Source organism: Heterodontus francisci, chromosome 18 (assembly GCF_036365525.1).
Source record: "Heterodontus francisci isolate sHetFra1 chromosome 18, sHetFra1.hap1, whole genome shotgun sequence".
NCBI lineage: Eukaryota > Metazoa > Chordata > Chondrichthyes > Heterodontiformes > Heterodontidae > Heterodontus > Heterodontus francisci.
This window is the reverse complement of record NC_090388.1, coordinates 77,611,963-77,629,682: the sequence shown is the minus strand read 5'-3', so window position 1 is coordinate 77,629,682 and position 17,720 is coordinate 77,611,963. Positions and strand designations below refer to the sequence as shown.

The following is a 17,720-nucleotide window of genomic DNA, read 5'->3' as shown; positions in this document are numbered from 1 at the left end:
CCACTTGCTTTAAGTGCAGCTCCAACAACACTCAAGACACTCAACACCATCCAGGATAAAGCAGCCCACTTGATTAGCACCCCATTCACTACCTTAAACATTCACTCCCTCCACCACAGGCACACAGTGGCAGTAGGATTGAACCATCTACAAGATGCACTGCAGCAACTTGCCAAGACTCCTTTGACAGCACCTTCAAAACCTGCGACCTCTACCACCTAGAAGAACAAGGGCAGCAAACACGTGGAAACATCAGCACCTGCAAGTTCCTCTCCAAGTCACACACCATCCTTACTTGGAAATATATTGCCAATCCTTCGCTGTCACGAGGTCAAAATCCTGGAACTCCCTCCCTGACAGTGCTGTGACTGTATCCTCACCACATGGACTGCAGTGGTTCAAGAAGGCAGCTCACCACCACCTTCTCAAGAGCAGTTAAGGGTGGACAATAAATGCTGACCTTGACAGCGATGTCCAAATCCCAAGAATGAAAAAAAGGGGGAGAAATGGGATGTGAGAAGGAGGATTAGTTATGCAGATTGTTTTTTTATTCGTTCCTGAGATGTAAGCACACTGGCAAGGCTAGCATTTACTTATTTTCACCATTTAGAGCACACCCTTTTCTATCCTTTTTAGGTTCAAGGTGGATGATCTCACATTTGCCCACACTGAAATCCATTTTCTGCAGTTTTGCCTATTTACTTAATCTATCACTGTCTCTTAATTTTATGCTTTCATCTACATTGCTTACAATGCCACCTAACTTTGTGTCATCATCAAATTTGGATATGTGGCTTTCTATTCCATCATCTAAGTCATTAATAAATATAGTGAATAGTTGAAGCCCCAACACTGATCTTTGAGATCACCACTAGGCACATTCTGCCAATTAGAGTACCTGCCCATTATTCCTACTCTGTTTTCTGCCACTCAACCAATTTCCTAACCAGTCCAATAATTTGTCTTCAATTACATGAGTTTCAACTTTAGCTAATAGTCACTTATGGGGGACTTTATCAAATGCCTTCTATAAGTCCATATAAATAACATTCATAGACATTCAACCGTCCACTACTTTAGTCACCGCTTCAAAAAAGTTCAATGAGATGCATCATGTATGACCTACCCTTTACACTTCTACGTTAGCTCTCTCTGATCAGCTTTTCAAGGTGTTCAGTCACTCTATCCTTAATTACAGACTCTGGGGGTGGGGGGGTGGGGGATGGAATTCTCACAGGCAAGGAGGGCAGGTTTGGGTGCATACAGAGAGTTAAATCCCCTAAAAGTGACACCAGGTCGGGATCCGAACATCATTCCACCCTCTTTCAGGTTTCCCCTGGGTGGGTTTGTAGGCAAGCGGGGAACTCCCATGCTGGGTAAGGCTATTAAATATTCAAATTGGCAATTAATTACTGGTGTAACCAAGGATTCTGCATTTAACAGCCAGTGGGCCTATTTCCCAAGCTGTTAACAACTTGTCCGGGTCACCGAGGCGAGTCACAGTGGTAAGTCCTTCTTGAGTGAAGCTGAAGAGCTGCAGCCATGGCCAGGTGAGAGGCTGCTGCTCACAGCACTCCTTCTCAGAGAGTGATTTCAGTGCTTGTCAGATCACTGCCAACTTCTTGAAAATCACTTCATCTGTCTTGCACTTGATTCACCTTCAGCTGCACTTCCTTGCTGCCAGCCTTCACCACAGCATGGCAACAGCTTATACAGCTCTACCTTACGCCTCTGATGAAGAGCGGGAGAAGCAGCAATGCCAACAGCACCAGCTGCCTTCTCCTCAGCTACATCCTACAGGGCAAAGAGGATGGATCCAACTGGAAGGAGGCAAGACTGCCCAACACAGGATCTACAGGCAGAGGATCAGTTCTCTCACTATGTCTGAGCACCAGTGCCTCAGGAGGCTTAGGCCCTCATGGCAGGTCACTGCTGACATCTGCAGCATCCTGGAACAAGATCTCCTTCCCAGAGGGCCAGGTGGGCACATATTGCCAGTGGCCAGTAAGGTGATTGTCACCAGATGCCCACCCCCAACAGGTCTCTGCCTATTCCCAAGGTTGTGTGCTCTCCTGCAAGGAGAGAAAGCAGAGCATGTTAATAATGGATAGCAGGAAGGTCAACATTTGTGGAGGGTGACTGAGGCATGGGTGCAAGATGGCAATAGCATTAGTGTGAGTGTTGGCTGTTCAGATGAGGATGTGAGGAGTTGGCTGGAGAGAGAGGAATGAGTGGAGCTGCAAGGTGTGTTGACCTGAAGAGTGTTGTGCAGGAGAATGCTGGGAAAGTCAGAGGGTGGGGTTGACACCAGAAAGTGTTACACCCCTCACCTTTCCTGAGGTCCTGGATCTGCTAGGTGCATTGTCTCCAGGTTGGAGGGACCACACTCCTGCTGCTAACTTCCTCGGCCACTTCCATCCACAGCTGCTTGGAGAGTCTGTCCTCTTCCTCCCGTCTTTGGGAGAGCTCACCTCACTTGAACCCCACAGCAGAACCTCCAGGTAAGAATGAGAGACCCAAGGGGGCAGTCTTGGCAGGTCTCCTCTCCATTCCTGGGGTTGCTGCAGCCTCAAAAATCCATCTTCAATTGAACCATTGTAACCCATGCCCGGGTCCTTTTAATTAGAAATCCTTCCTTTGACAGAAAACACGCATCATGCCACCCACCCTCCCTGATTGACAGGGGTAGCCGGAGGCGGGATGATGAAGGCGTGGTTCAGTTGGAGAGGCATGGCAAAGCTCGCCAGAGATTCCAACAGGTTCCCGAATCACTGATAATCCCGCTATTTCGGCAGGGACCTTTACTTGAAAACTCCGCCCTAACAATTTCCTCACAACCGGGTAAGGCTAACTGGTCTATGATTGCTGATTTCCCTCTCTCACCTTTCTTCATTAGTGGAGTGACAAGCGCAATTTTCCAATCTAAAGGAACCGGTTCCAAATCAAGAGAACTTTGGAAGATTATAGGGCATCTGCAATGTTTTCACTGACTTCCTTTAAAACCCTGGAATGGAAATCCCTTTAAGAGATGCGGTCTAGCTTTAAGTAGTGTCAGTTAGTAATGATGTTGGGCTTTCTGCTGATGTGTGTTTCAGGAAGCTTGGATAACACGGGATATTGTGAGCCTAGTCAAAAAGAAAAAGGAAGCATTTGTAAGGGCTGGAAGGCTAGGAACAGATGAAGCACTTGAGGAATATAAAGACAGTAGGAAGGAACTTACGCAAGGAGTTAGGAGGGCTAAAAGGGGTCATGAAAAGTCATTGGCAAACAGGATTAAGGAGAATTCCAAGGCTTTTTATACGTATATAAAGAGCAAGAGGGTAACCAGGGAAAGGGTTGGCCCACTCAAGGACAGAGATGGGAATCTATGTGTGGAGCCAGAGGAAATGGGCGAGGTGCTAAATGAGTACTTTGCATCAGTATTCACTAAAGAGAAGGACTTGGTGGATGATGAGCCTAGGGAAGGGAGTGCAGATAGTCTCAGTCATCGCATTATCAAAAAGGAGGAGGTGTTGGGTGTCTTGCAAAGCATTAAGGTAGATAAGTCCCCAGGGCCTGATGGGATCTACCCTAGAATACTGAGGGAGGCAAGGCAAGAAATTGCTGGGGCCTTGACAGAAATCTTTGCATCCTCATTGGCTACAGGTGAGGTCCCAGACGACTGGAGAATAGCCAATGTTGTTCCTTTGTTTAAGAAGGGTGGCAAGGATAATCCAGGAAATTATAGGCCGGTGAGCCTTATGTCAGTGGTAGGGAAATTATTAGAGAGGATTATTCGGGACAGGATTTACTCCCATTTGGAAACAAACGAACTTATTAGCGCGAGACAGCATGGTTTTGTGAAGGGGAGGTCGTGTCTTACTAATTTGATTGAATTTTTTGAGGAAGTGACGAAGATGATTGATGAAGGAAGGGCAGTGGATGTTATCTATATGGACTTTAGTAAAGCCTTTGACAAGGTCCCGCATGGCAGACTGGTACAAAAGATGAAGTCACACGGGATCAGAGGTGAGCTGGCAAGATGGATACAGAACTGGCTCGGTCATAGAAGACAGAGGGTATCAGCGGATGGGTGTTTTTCTGAATGGAGGGATGTGACTAGTGGTGTTCCGCAGAGATCAGTGCTGGGACCTTTGCTGTTTGTAGTATATATAAATGATTTGGAGGAAAATGTAGCTGGTCTGATTAGTAAGTTTGCGGACGACACAAAGGTTGGTGGAGTTGCGGATAATGATGAGGATTGTCAGAGGATACAGCAGGATATAGATCGGTTGGAGACTTGGGCGGAGAAATGGCAGATGGAGTTTAATCCGGACAAATGTGAGGTAATGCATTTTGGAAGGTCTAAGGTGGGAGGTATACAGTAAATGGCAGAACCCTTAGGAGTATTGACAGGCAGAGAGATCTGGGCGTACAGGTCCACAGGTCACTGAAAGTGGCAACGCAGGTGGATAAGGTAGTCAAGAAGGCATACGGCATGCTTGCCTTCATCGGTCGGGGCATAGAGTATAAAAATTGGCAAGTCATGTTGCAGCTGTACAGAACCTTAGTTAGGCCACACTTAGAATATTGCGTGCAATTCTGGTCGCCACACTACCAGAAGGACGTGGAAGCTTTGGAGAGGGTACAGAGGAGGTTTACCAGGATGTTGCCTGGTCTGGAGGGCATTAGCTATGAGGAGAGGTTGGAAAAACTCAGATTGTTTTCACTGGAACAACGGAGGTGGAGGGGCGACATGATAGAGGTTTACAAAGTTATGAGCGGCATGGACAGAGTGGATAGTCAGAAGCTTTTTCCCAGGGTGGAAGAGTCAGTTACTAGGGGACATAGGTTTAAGGTGCGAGGGGCAAAGTTTAGAGGAGGTGTGCGAGGCAAGTTTTTTTACACAGAGGGTTGTGAGTGCCTGGAACTTGCTGCCAGGGGAGGTGGTGGAAGCAGATACGATAGCGACGTTTAAGAGACATCTTGACAAATACATGAATAGGAAGGGAATAGAGGGATATGGGCCCCGGAAGTGCAGAAGGTGTTAGTTTAGGCAGGCATCAAGATCGGTGCAGGCTTGGAGGGCCGAATGGCCTGTTCCTGTGCTGTACTGTTCTTTGTTCTTTCTGTGCAGCCAATGAAAAGCACAGAGAGCGCTGGCTGCATGCAGAAATCATTATGATGAGCAGGCAGCAGGAAGGTGGCGTGCTGCCTGCATTCCACTCTATGGGTGCTGGTTAATCATGCATTGCAATCTCCATGCTCATTTTCAGCGGCTAACCAATTTAAACCCCCCAGGGTCTCAGGATAAGGTGGCGACCAGTTAGGACTGAATCAAGGAAAAATCTCTTCACTCAGAGGGTTGTGAATCTTTGGTGTTCTCTACACAGAGGGCTGTGGATGCTCAGTCAATGAGTGTATTCAAGACTGAAAGCAATAGATTTTTGGACACTAAGTGAATCAAGAGATATGGGGATCAGGCGGGAAAGTGAAGTTGAGACCAATGATCAGCTATGATCTTGTTGAGTGGTGGAGCAGGCTCAAGGGGCTGTGTGGCCTATGCCTGCTCCTACTTATATCCTGATGAACAGGGGTAGGCCATTCATCCCCTTGAACCTGTGTCACCAGTGGCTCAATTAGTAGCAGTCTCACCCCGAGTCAGAAGGTTGTTGTTACGAGTAGGTGAGAAAGGTATCTCGGGGTTCCCTCTCAGAGCTCACCTGGTCTTACTATAACAGGGTTTAATTTTTTAAACACCATGTTTTAGCTCCCCCTTGGTGAATCCTTGTTCACCATTTTCCAATTATAAGGCAAAGAAACCAGCATAGAAAGGTTTTCTTAGGTTTAAAGAAGAAAAGTTGAAATTTATTAAACTTAAACTCTAATTCGGTTGACGCCTACGGATACACGACGCACCCACATTGGCATACATATGCGATACACACATGCAAATAGAGACAGAAAAGAGCAGAAGAAAAATAAAGTGGAAAAGTTTGAAGCAATATCTGAAGAGGTTTTGTTACGGTTCTTCGAGCTCACTGCAGAGTCCTTGATTGTAGGTGGATCTTGCTTTTTGTTGAGGCCCAGTATTCTTCTTAAACCTTTTTCTCTTGGGATTCACATGTTTTCAGAGGCTTATGAGAAAGAAATGGGAGCAGACAGGAGAGAGCTTCTCAGTCCAGGAGCGAACAGTCTTTTTGAGTTCAAACTCTCTGTGGCTAGTTCAAAAGACCCTTGAACAGCCAGTTAATCATGTGACCAGCTGGTCTAAATGCTACTGGATTGTAACACCTTAGCAGTCTCTGGAATGCTCCTCTTACACATAATACCTGGTGATCAAGGTCCATTGTGGGTTGAATGTGTCAGGGAATAGTCCTTTGTCCTTCCAAGCACTGTCTTTTAATATGCAAATAGCTTTTCCAGCCACGGCTGATCTGTTTAACCAGTCATTTCCTCACTCCAGCAAAAGTTTAAAATCAATGTTCATGACAAAATTAATGTGCCTCATTCTCGGCAGGTGGGGGCCTAGCATGACAGTTGTGGATTCAAGTCCCATTTCAGAGACTCCAGCACAAAAATCTAGGCTGACACTCCAGTGCAAAACTAAGGGTGGGCTGCTCTGTCAGAGGTGCTGTCTTTCAGATGAGATGTTAAACCGAGGCTCGATCTGCCCACTCAGCTGGACGTAAAAGATTCCATGGAACTATTTCAAAGAAGGGTAGGGGGGTTTTCTCCAGTGTCCTGGACAATATTTTTTCCTTAACCAGCGTCACCAAAACAGATTACTAGTCATTACCACATTGCTGTTTGTGGGAGCTTGCTGTGTGCAAACTGACTGCCGTGTTTTCTATATTACAACAGTGACTACACTTCAATAGTACTTCATTGGCTGTCAAATGCTTTGCGATGTCCTAAGGTTGTGAAAAGCACTATTTAAATACAGATCTTTCTTTCTTGCTTGGAGAATCCTGTCACCCAGAGGTGGGTTGCTGTGTATAGTTGCAGGTTTCTTGCTGGTTGGGTAGGTGTGGTTGTTGATATGAAAGCAAACTGAACTAGCTGTACAGTGACTGTCATGGGCTCATCTGTCTCACTCTCAATAGTATAGTGAATGATTCAGCACCAGCTAGCTTCAGCTCCCACTCACTGCCCTTTGCCCACACATCCAACATTCCATGTATGCTTGAGCTGTTCTTGAAAGCATTCAGACCAACAACTCTACAGCTGCCTCACCTGTACTGCACAAACGTATGTGGACTGGGACTCGTCTTAACAGAGAAGATAGTTTACACCTGTAAGTTCTCAATTTGTTACCTGATTTTCCATTAACTATATTCTTTTAACTTTTTAACTTGGGTAAAATGATACTTTATTTGTACTTTTAAAATATTTTATATTACTTCTTCAGAATGAGATAGACAAAAGCATAATAGTGTCCTACTTTCATTCTATCTGGTTTCTTGTTTGTTTAAATGGTTTTGCAAGTTGTGAGAGAATACATTTCAGTGAAGACAAACGCTCTGAGCTAGTCTTAAGTCACCAAGCTCCTTTAAGTCTGAACATGGTGTGACAGAGTATATGAAGAATACCACAAGAGCGCGCCAGTGTAATGTAAGAATGGAGTTTGTAAGCTGTTTGTGGCAGGCTAGGGAGTCCAGCATGAGTGTTAGTGACTCTGAATGCTTCAGACCGTGGTTACATTGGTGCCCGTGTATCATTCTATTGAGTCATGCTAATGTACATTAACATTGTTTTAGTATGCGTCAGTCCACATTAACTTGGTGAGTTTGCCGCCAATACCAAGGCCATTCTCGATAGAGCCGTGACTCTGCACCTACTGCGCACATACAGTTGCTTTAGAATCATAACGACATTCTCTGCCATTGTTGTTGAATTCAGCAACTTCAAAATTGTATTACATTCTGAAATCATGCCAGTGGAATATAAACAGGGACTGGAGTCATAAGAAGTGCGCCATTTCTAGAGAACAGTGAAGGGTCGAGTCTTGAAATAAAGTTTTTGTTTCTTAATAGTGCAGTGTTAAGACCAGGTGAGAGGGGTCTAGGGGTTCCCTCTCAGCCTTTGCCTGGTTTAACCGTAACAGGGTTTAATTTGAAAACTCTGTGTTTTTAGCACCCCCCCCCCGTGAATCCTTGTTCACTGTTCCAATTGTAAGGCAAAGAAATCAAACAGGTTTCCTTAGATTTAAACAAGAAAGGTAGAAAGGTAGACTACGATTATGTGACGCGACCATGCTAGCATGCATATGCGATAAACACACACACAGATAGAGACAGAAAAAGTAGAAGGAATAAAGGGGAAAAGTTTGAAGCAATATCTGGTAGTTACAGTCCTTTAAGTTCAATGTGGAGTCTTTGCTTGCCGGTAAGTCTTGCAATTCGTTGGCTCCCAGTTCACGCTTCAACTTGGCTTTTCTCTCTTGAGGTTTACTTGTCTTCCGTGGGCCCGGTGCTTAGGGAGAAAGAGAGAGAGAGAGAGAGGCTTTCTTGTTCCAGGTTCCAGTTTCAAACAGCCTTCTGAATTCAAACTGTCCTGTGGCTAGTTCAAAAAATCTGGACCAGCCAGGTAGTCATGTGACTAGCTGGTTTGACCACTTCTGTTTGTGGATTCTGCCATCTTAGCAGTCATTCTGGAATGTGAGCTTCCTCACCTTCAATGTCTGGTGATCAAAGTCCATTTTGGGTGAAGTGGACCAGGGAATAGTCCTTTGTCTTCACAAGCAGCATCTCTTAGAATGCAATAATATAAAACCAAAATACTGCAGATGCTCGAAATCTGAAATAAAAACAAGAAATGCTGGAAATACTCAGTATTACTACTGGCAGCATCTGTGGACAGAGAGAAGCAGAGTTAACGTTTCGGGTCAGGTGACCCTTCATCAGAATGCAAATGCCCTTCCAGCCCAAATGTCTGTTTATTTTTTTTAACAAGTAATTGCTTCACTCAAGCAATAGTTTAACATCAATGTCCATATTGCAAAATTAATATGCCTCATTCTTGGCAGGTGGGGGTCTGCATGACAGCAGACTGAATTGTTGTGGAACAGTGTCCAGTTTCAGAGTCACAAGGAGAAAGAGGTAGCTCTGCTAAATTTGTGGGAACTAAAACTTGACAGCAACTCCTGGCATAAGACAATGGAACTCTTCCAATTAGCCCTCGGTTCAACAAGTATAGCTAATCACAAAATATACTTTCCTCTGTCTCTCAAGGTATAGCCTGTACCTTCATGAAATTTAGAGGCTGTTAACTTGAGGAATTAGGGACAGTTTATCAGTGAACCAGCTAAAACTTGTGTGATAATTTATATGTGCAGATAAGTTTTATTACAGGTAGACTTTCCTCTGAAAACCTCAACTGCTTCTTAATCAGGCACAAATTGTGATATTATGTTGCTACCTCGTGTTAGGTAAAATCCCCAATTTGAATTGCATTGTTGTAGATGAAATAAAGTTTACTACTGTTGATCTGATTTGGATATCTGATAGTGATGGCACTGCTTTGTGCGGTACTAAGCGGTACACACCTTAAAGTCCTTGAACGTGCTGTTGCCTCCAAAATCTGTGCCAGCTTTCCCATAACTCCATGTTTGAACTCCTCCAACCATATTTCCATCCCTAGTGGCGCAGTGGTTAACACTGCAGCCTCACAGCTCCAGCAACGCAGGTTCGATTCTGGGTACTGCCTGTGTGGAGTTTGCAAGTTCTCCCTGTGACTGCGTGGGTTTCTACCAGTTGCTCTGGTTTCCTCCTACAGCCAAAGACTTGCAGGTTGATAGGTAAATTGGCCATTCTAAATTGCCCCTAGTATAGGTATGTGGTAGGGAATATGGGATTAATGTAGGATTAGTATAAATGGGAGGTTGATGGTTGGCACAGGCTCGGTGGACTGAAGGGCCTGTTTCAGTGCTGTATCTCTCAATGACTCTATAACACTGAAACAACATTTATCAAAGTCACAAATTACATCCTGTGGGACTGTGACTATGGTGCATTATCCTTCTTGACCTATCTGCAGTCTTCAACATGCTTGACCACACAAACCTCCTCCAACACTTTTATTCCATTGTCCAGCTGGGTGGGACTGCTCTCACCTGGTTCCAGTTTGCTCCACATTTTCAATTTTGGTCTATTGCACACTCCCAATTTCCATCGCTCCGCCACTGATGACCTGACTTAAGCTGCTGAGGCCCTATGCTCTGAAAATCCCTCCCTAAACCTCTCTAATTATCTCTCTTCCTTTAAGCCAATCCTTAAAACCTACCTCTTTGACTCAGCTTTTGGTCACCTGTCTTAGTATCTCTGTATATGGCTCAGCATATAATTTTGTCTTATAACTCTTTTGTGAATTACCTTGGCACATTTTACTATGTTAAAGGTGCTATATAAATACAATTTGTTTTTGTTTTTCTTGTCCCAGATTCAATTCCTAATTTGTGATGAGTTCACTGATCTCAGCCTGGGTAAAAATAAAATAGGCCTCAGCACTCCTGCATTAGATAGAGAGGGAGGGACTGGGGAATATGGAATCAGCTACAGTCCCTGCACCTGATTTACTACCTAATGACTCCTACTGGAAAGCTTGCATCTGGGAATGTTGGGCATGTGCAGGGCTAGGCTCAACTGTGACTGACACCTTGTATCTGGCATCACTTGTGACAGATCACACTATGACAGACCACAGACCACACACCTCAGCCTCCAAACTGCAAATTAGGTTTAGCAAAGAGTAAGATTAAATCAAAGCAAAAGTCAAATATCAACAGTAGACAATCTATAAAGGTTCACTTAACGTACAAAATCAGTGCAGAACAAAAACTGTTCACAAATTTCTCACAAATCTCTGATCAATGCTCCTAATTTGAATCAATATCTGTAATGCAAAGTTTATACATGAAAATAGATACTGATTTGAGCAGGACAGTGGGATCAGACTTGTTACCCGTGGAGAAAACAGTCGGCACAGCCTCCACGGGCTAAATGACCAATTTCCGTGAAAAATTAGGGAACTAAGAGGGAAAGGTTTATTACTTTTAGTTAAAGAAACAAGACATTTTGGCCCAGAATTTGCTGAAACGTGCCCCATTTGTTAAATTTCTTTCCTCACTAGCTCAAAAATCTTTTGCGCTGAAAATTGCTGGAAGTGCAAACCGATAATGGCATGGCGAGAGCAACAGGGCATCAGGGTTTTTCATGAAGGATGGGACCAACAATCTATCTCCTGAACCAATTAGTTTTAAGCATTTAGAAAAAAAGCAGAGGAATGATGGAGAAGGAAAATGGGCTGAATGTGCATTGGTGATTTATAGTCAAATCAGGTACAGAAAGAGAAATTAGATTGAGAGAGAGAGAGACAGGAGATAGCTAAGAAAAGTTAAAAAAAACATTTTAAAAAATTAACACTTTGAAAACCTCTGGAAACACTTTACTACCAGCAGGAATGAGACTCCATGGTTTAAATTGTTCCCTTTCTGTGCCGGAGAGGTGAGAGGCATTGCAGGAATATAAATCTCATCCTGGAGGGTCCTTTCATCATTAAATAACAGCCTTAACTTTCTGCAGCATACTTAATTCATTTTAACAGTGCAAGTGCAGCAATTTCTTGACAAGGGCACTTTGACAGTATACTGCTGTTTTCACGAAGCTAATGGCAGGGAGGCACAAATAGTCCAGCAACTTGTGGCAATTACATCTCATGGCATATCTCTTCCTCTTCATAAATTACTGGGCTATTGACACACTAAAAATGGTGTGCGCATTACACCCGCCATTATTTTCCCAACAATTCTGGGCCTTATCTTTTTGTCATGTCGAAGCACTACAGAAATCCCTCAGAGTATAACTGTAATTCCTCATACAGAATTTTGACCTTTTGGATGGGGGTATACAGGACACCCTCTCTCCAATCCCTAGAGATACAATCTGTTATGGTTATAAATATATTTGATGTTTCCTGTGTTAAACAATAAACACTGCCAATGACATGGAGAGTGTTTGGAGTGTAACTATGAGTGACACAGCTTCAGGCCATCTCTGCCTTCAGTCTGTCCTTGTAATCGGTATAATCAGCCTAGACTCAAATGTGGATAAAGTGAACATAGTGTTTCACTTTGGAATTCTTCAGTGGAAACATGACTAAAGCCAATTTACTTCTGGAAGCTTTCACAACTTAATAAAAGGGAAATTCACTTCCTTCTAAACTGCTGCTCCTGACATGAAAAGGATAATATTCTCAAGACACTGCTGCACAAACTCAGCGTGGCCTCCTGACATAGTGAACAAGATCATAGTACATGAGCATCTTTCCAACTCTCTCCTCCTCCTATTTGGTCAATTTGGTGTGATCCAACCATGTTGATATTGCTATGCTCTGTAACCTCAAAGACACCTCCCCAGAGGATGAAACAGTGAAAAACTGGAATGCAGTAAAACCCAATCACATCACCAAGCTTGCCTGGATAGGCTAAAGACCAGTTCCAAATGTTTTAAAGACTCATAGCTGTCAACTGTTAGCTTTTTAAGATGACATCATAGTATGTCAGCTGGTCATTTCAGAAAAGTAAATCATCATTTTGGCACTAATTGGAGCTCATTTTTTACGATATACATAAATGACTTGAATCTTGAATCTTTACTACAGAGTAAAATTACAAAATTTGCCAAACTTGGAGGAGTGACAGACAGTGAGAATGATACCAATCAACTGCAAAAGAACATAGATAAGCTTAACAGAATAGACAGACAAGTGGGAGATGGAGTTTAATACAGAGAAAGGTAAGGTGATGTATTTTAGCAAAAGGGATAGGAGAGGCAATATAGACTTAATGGTACGGTTCTAAACAGTGTACAGGGACAGAGGCACCTGGGAGTTCACATGCATAGATCCTTAAAGGTGGCAGGACATATTGGGCCGGATTTAAGAGACCACAATGCCAGGATCTGTGGTGGGGGGGGTGGCATGAGGATTTTCCCAGATGAGGCCCATTTCTCAGTGTGGGGGTGGGGGGGCAGGGTCAAATTAACGTCATGGGTGTGGGGGATGGTGGGAAGGGTTATAGTTTAAAGTTTGTGCAGTTTTGGAGGGGTGGAGGGAAAGGCCAGATTGTGAATGTAACTGTTTTGCGGAGGGGGGGTGAAAGGGCGAATTATTTATTTAATTGATATTGGCGGGGTGGGAGAGGGGCAAAAGAAATTTATTTATTTATTTTAATTCAATGTCACTTCAAGTATTTCAATTGGCCGGTAAGGCTGACAGTCCTTTAAAAATGGTATCAGTGCGCCTGCGCACAGGCAGCTGACGCTATTGACTGGGATGGACAGCCCGCTGCCTCCATGTAATCGGATGGGCGGCTCGCCCCGACTATTTAAATGAGACACCACACTTGGCATCACAGTGGCTCTTTGGCATGTGACTCGCATGTGCCACCATTTTATTTGTCCACTACCGATTTCGGTGGCAGGCTGATAAAGTTAAGCCCATTGATTGAGTAGTTAGCAAAGCAAATGGGATCTTGGGCTTCATAATTAAAGGTATTGAGTACAAAAGCAAGGAGGTTATGCTGAACCATTATACAGCTCTGGTTAGGCCATAACTAGAGTATAGCATCCAGTCCTGGTCACCACCACAGGGGTGGGCAGGGGTGCGGGGGAAGGGAACGGAAGGGAAGGGGGGTGAGCACTGCTTGGAGGGAGAGGGAGGAGGGGGAGGGAGAGGGAGGAGGGGGAGGGAGAGGGAGGAGGGGGAGGGAGAGGGATGTAGGGGGAGGGAGGAGGGGGAGGGAGAGGGATGTAGGGGGAGGGAGGAGGAGGGAGAGGAGGGAGAGGAGGGAGAGGAGGGGGAGGAGGGGGAGGAGGGGGAGGAGGGGGAGGGGGAGGAGGGGGAGGAGGGGGAGGGGGAGGAGGGGGAGGGGGAGGAGGGGGAGGGGGAGGGGGAGGAGGGGGAGGGGGAGGGGGAGGAGGGGGAGGAGGGGGAGGAGGGGGAGGAGGGGGAGGGAGAGGAGGGGGAGGGAGAGGAGGGAGAGGAGGGGGAGGAGGGAGAGGAGGGGGAGGAGGGGGAGGAGGGGGAGGGGGGGAGGAGGGGGAGGGAGAGGAGGGGGAGGAGGGGGAGGAGGGGGAGGGAGAGGAGGGAGAGGAGGGGGAGGAGGGGGAGGAGGGGGAGGGAGAGGAGGGGGAGGAGGGAGAGGAGGGGGAGGAGGGGAGGAGGGGGAGGGAGAGGAGGGGGAGGAGGAGGAGGGGGAGGAGGAGGAGGGGAGAGGGGGAGGGGGAGGAGGGGGAGGGGGAGGAGGGGGAGGAGGGGGGGGAGGGGGGAGGGGGAAGGGGAGAGGGGGAGGGGGAGGAGGGAGGAGGGGGGAGGGGGAGGAGGGGGGAGGGGGAGGAGGGGGAGGGGGAGGAGGGGGAGGGGAGGAGGGGGGAGGGGAGGAGGGGGGGAGGGGAGGGGGGAGGGGAGGAGAGGGGAGGGGGAGGGGGGAGGGGAGGAGAGGGGAGGGGGGAGGGGAGGAGGGGGAGGGGGAGGGGGGGGAGGGGAGGAGGGGAGGGGGGGAGGGGAGGGGGGAGGGGAGGGGGGGGAGGGGAGGGGGGAGGGGAGGAGGGAGGAGGGGAGGAGGGGGGAGGGGAGGAGGGGGGAGGGGAGGAGGGGGGAGGGAGGGGGGAGGGGGGAGGGGAGGGGGGGAGGGGGGGAGGGGGGAGGGGAGGGGGGGGAGGGAGGGGGGAGGGGGGAGGGGGGGAGGGGGGAGGGGAGGGGGGAGGGGAGGGGGGGAGGGGGGGAGGTGGGGGAGGGGGGAGGGGAGGAGGGGGGAGGAGTGGGAGGGGGAGGAGGGGGGAGGGGAGGAGGGGGAGGAGGGGGGAGGAGGGGAAGAGGAGGGGAGGGAGGGGGAAGAGGAGGAGGAGGGAGGGGAAGAGGGGAAGAGGGGGGGGAGGGGAAGAGGGGAGAGGGGGAAGAGGGGGAGAGGGGAGAGGGGGAGAGGGGGAAGAGGGGGAGGGGTGGGGGAGGGGGAAGAGGGGGAGGGGGTGGGGAAGAGGGGAGGGGAGGGGAAGGGGAGGGGGAGGGGAGAGGGGGAGGGGTGGGGAGAGGGGAGGGGGAGGGGGAGGGGGAAGAGGGGGAGGGGGAGGGGGAAGAGGGGAGGGGGAGAGGGGGAGGGGGAGGGGGGGGGAAGAGGGGGAGGGGGAGGGGGGAGAGGGGGAGGGGGAGGGGGAAGAGGGGGAGGGGGGGGAAGAGGGGGAGGGGGGGAGGGGGAAGAGGGGGAGGGGGGAGGGGGAGGGGGAGGGAAGAGGGGGAGGGGGAGGGGGAAGAGGGGGGGAGGGGGAAGAGGGGGAGGGGGAGGGGGAGTGGGGAGTGGGGTGGGGGTGGGGGAAGAGGGGTGGGGTGGGGGAGGGGGATGAGGGGAGGGGGAGGGGGAGGGGGGAGGGGGGAGGGGAGTGGGGGGAGGGGGTGGGGGGTGGGGGAGTGGGGGAGTGGGGGGAGGGGGAAGAGGGGGAGGGGGGGAGGGGGAGGGGTGGGGAAGAGGGGTGGGGAGGGGGAGGGGGGAGGGGGTGGGGTAGTGGGGGAGGGGGAGGGGGAGGGGGAGTGGGGGTGAGGGGGAGGGGGTTGAGGGGTGGGGGGAGGGGGTGGGGGGAGGGGGAGGGGGGAGGGGGGGTGTGGGGTGGGGGAGGGGGATGAGGGGGAGGGGGAGAGGGGGTGGGGGAGGGGGAGGGGGAAGAGGGGGAGGGGTGGGGGAGGGGGGGGAGGAGGGGTGGGGGTGAGGGGGTGGGGGAGGGGGAGGGGGGGAGGGGGAGTGGGGGAGGGGGTGGGGGTGGGGGAAGTGGGGTGGGGAGGGGGAGTGGGGGTGGGGGTGGGTGGGGGAAGAGGGGGAGGGGGGGGTGGGGGGTGGGGTGAGGGGGTGGGGGGGGGAGGGGGGAGGGGGGAGGGGTGTGGGGGGTGGGGAGGGGGGAGGGGGAGGGGGTGGGGGAAGAGGGGGAGGGGGAGGTGGGGGGGGTGGGGGGGGGAGGGGGAGGGGGAGGGGGAGGGGGGAGGGGGAGGGGGGAGGGGGGAGGGGGAGAGGGGGAGGGGGGAGGGGGAAGAGGGGGAGGGGGAGGGGGAGGGGGAGGGGGGAGGGGGGGGTGGGGGAGGGGGAGGGGGAGAGGGGGAGGGGGAAGAGGGGGAGGGGGAAGAGGGGGAGGGGGAGGGGGGGGAGGGGGTAGGGGGGAGGGGGAGGAGGGGGAGGGGTGGAGGGGGAGGGGGAGAGGGGAAGAGGGGGAGGGGGAGGGGGGGAGGGGGAGGAGGGGGAGGGGAGGAGGGGAGGGGGAGGGGGAGGGGAGAGGGGGAGGGGGAAGAGGGGGAGGGGAGGGGGGAAGAGGGGAGGAGGGGGAGGGGGGGAGGGGGGAGGGGGAGGGGAGAGGGGGAAGAGGGGGAGGGGGAGGGGAAGAGGGGGAGGGGGAGGGGGAAGAGGGGGGGAGGAGGGGGGGAAGAGGGGGGGAGGGGGAGGGGGAAGAGGGGGGGAGGGGGGAGGGGGAAGAGGGGGAGGGGGAAGAGGGGGGGGGAGGGGGAGGGGAAGAGGGGGAGGGGGAAGAGGGGGAGGGGGGAGGGGGGAGGGGAAGAGGGGGAGGGGGGAGGGGGAGGGGGAGGGGGAGGGGGAAGAGGGGGAGGGGGGAGGGGGAGGGGAGAGGGGGAAGAGGGGGAGGGGGAAGAGGGTGGGGAAGAGGGGGAGGGGGATGAGGGGGTGGGGAGAGGGGGAGGGGGAGGGGGAAGAGGGGGAGGAGGGGGGAGGGGGAGGAAGAGGGGGAGGGAGGAAGAGGGGGAGGGGAGGGGAGGGGGAGGGGAGGAAGAGGGGGAGGGGGAGGGGTGGATGAGGGGGAGGGGGAGGGGGAGGGGGAGGGGAGGGGGAAGAGGGGGTGGGGGGAGGGGGAGGGGAAGAGGGGGAGGGGGAGGGGGAGAGGGGGAGGGGGAGGGGGAGGGGGGAAGAGGGGGAGGGGGAGGGGGAGGAGGAAGAGGGGAAGAGGGGGAGGGGGAAGAGGGGAGGGGTGGGGAAGAGGGGAAGAGGGGGAGGGGGTGGGGAGGGGGAAGAGGGGGAGGGGGAGGGGGGAGGGGGAGGGGAGGGGGAGGGGGAAGAGGGAAGGGGAGGGGGAAGAGGAGGAGGGGGAGGAGGGGGAGGGGGAGGGGAGGGGGAAGAGGGGGAGGGGGATGAGGGGGAGGGGGAAGAGGGGGAGGGGGAAGAGGGGGAGGGGAGAGGGGGAGGGGGAGGGGAAGAGGAGGGGGGAGGGGGAGGAAAGGAGGAGGAGGGGGAAGGAGGGGAGGGGGGGAGGGGGAGGGGGAGGGGGAGGGGGAGGGGTGAGGAGGGGGAGGGGGGAGGGGGAGGAGGGGGGGGGGGGGGGGAGGAGGAGGGGGAAGGAGGAGGGAGGGAGGAGGTGGGGTGGGAGGAGGTGGAGGAGGGGGAGTGGAGGGGGAAGAGGAGGGGGGAGGAGGAGGGGGAAGAGGAGGGGGAGGAGGAGGGGAGAGGAGGGGGGAGGAGGAGGGGAAGAGGAGGGGGAAGAGGAGGGGGGAGGAGGAGGGGGAAGAGGAGGGGGAGGAGGAGGGGAAGAGGAGGGGGAAGAGGAGGGGGGGGAGGAGGGAGGAAGGGGGAGGGGGAGAGGAGGGGGGAGGAGGGAGGAAGGGGGAGGGGGAGGGGAAGAGGAGGAGGAGGAAGGGGGAGGGGGAAGAGAGGAGGGAGGAAGGGGGAGGGGAAGAGGAGGAGGGAGGAAGGGGGAGGA

The 17,720-nt window shown here is 51.6% G+C and overlaps 1 protein-coding gene across 2 annotated transcripts in view; it reads left to right on the top strand.

Moving 5' to 3' along the window:
- Positions 1 to 7,016: 7,016 nt before the first annotated feature.
- The window catches only part of LOC137379738 (V-type proton ATPase 116 kDa subunit a 4-like), a 127,839-nt gene continuing 117,135 nt past the window's right edge, over positions 7,017 to 17,720 (top strand). Inside the window, exon 1 of one of the 2 annotated variants that reach the window (XM_068051044.1) lies at positions 7,017 to 7,276. The gene's annotated coding sequence lies outside the window, so the exon portion shown is untranslated. The remainder of the gene's footprint in view (positions 7,277 to 17,720) is intronic. The other variant, XM_068051043.1, reaches the window with a different exon arrangement.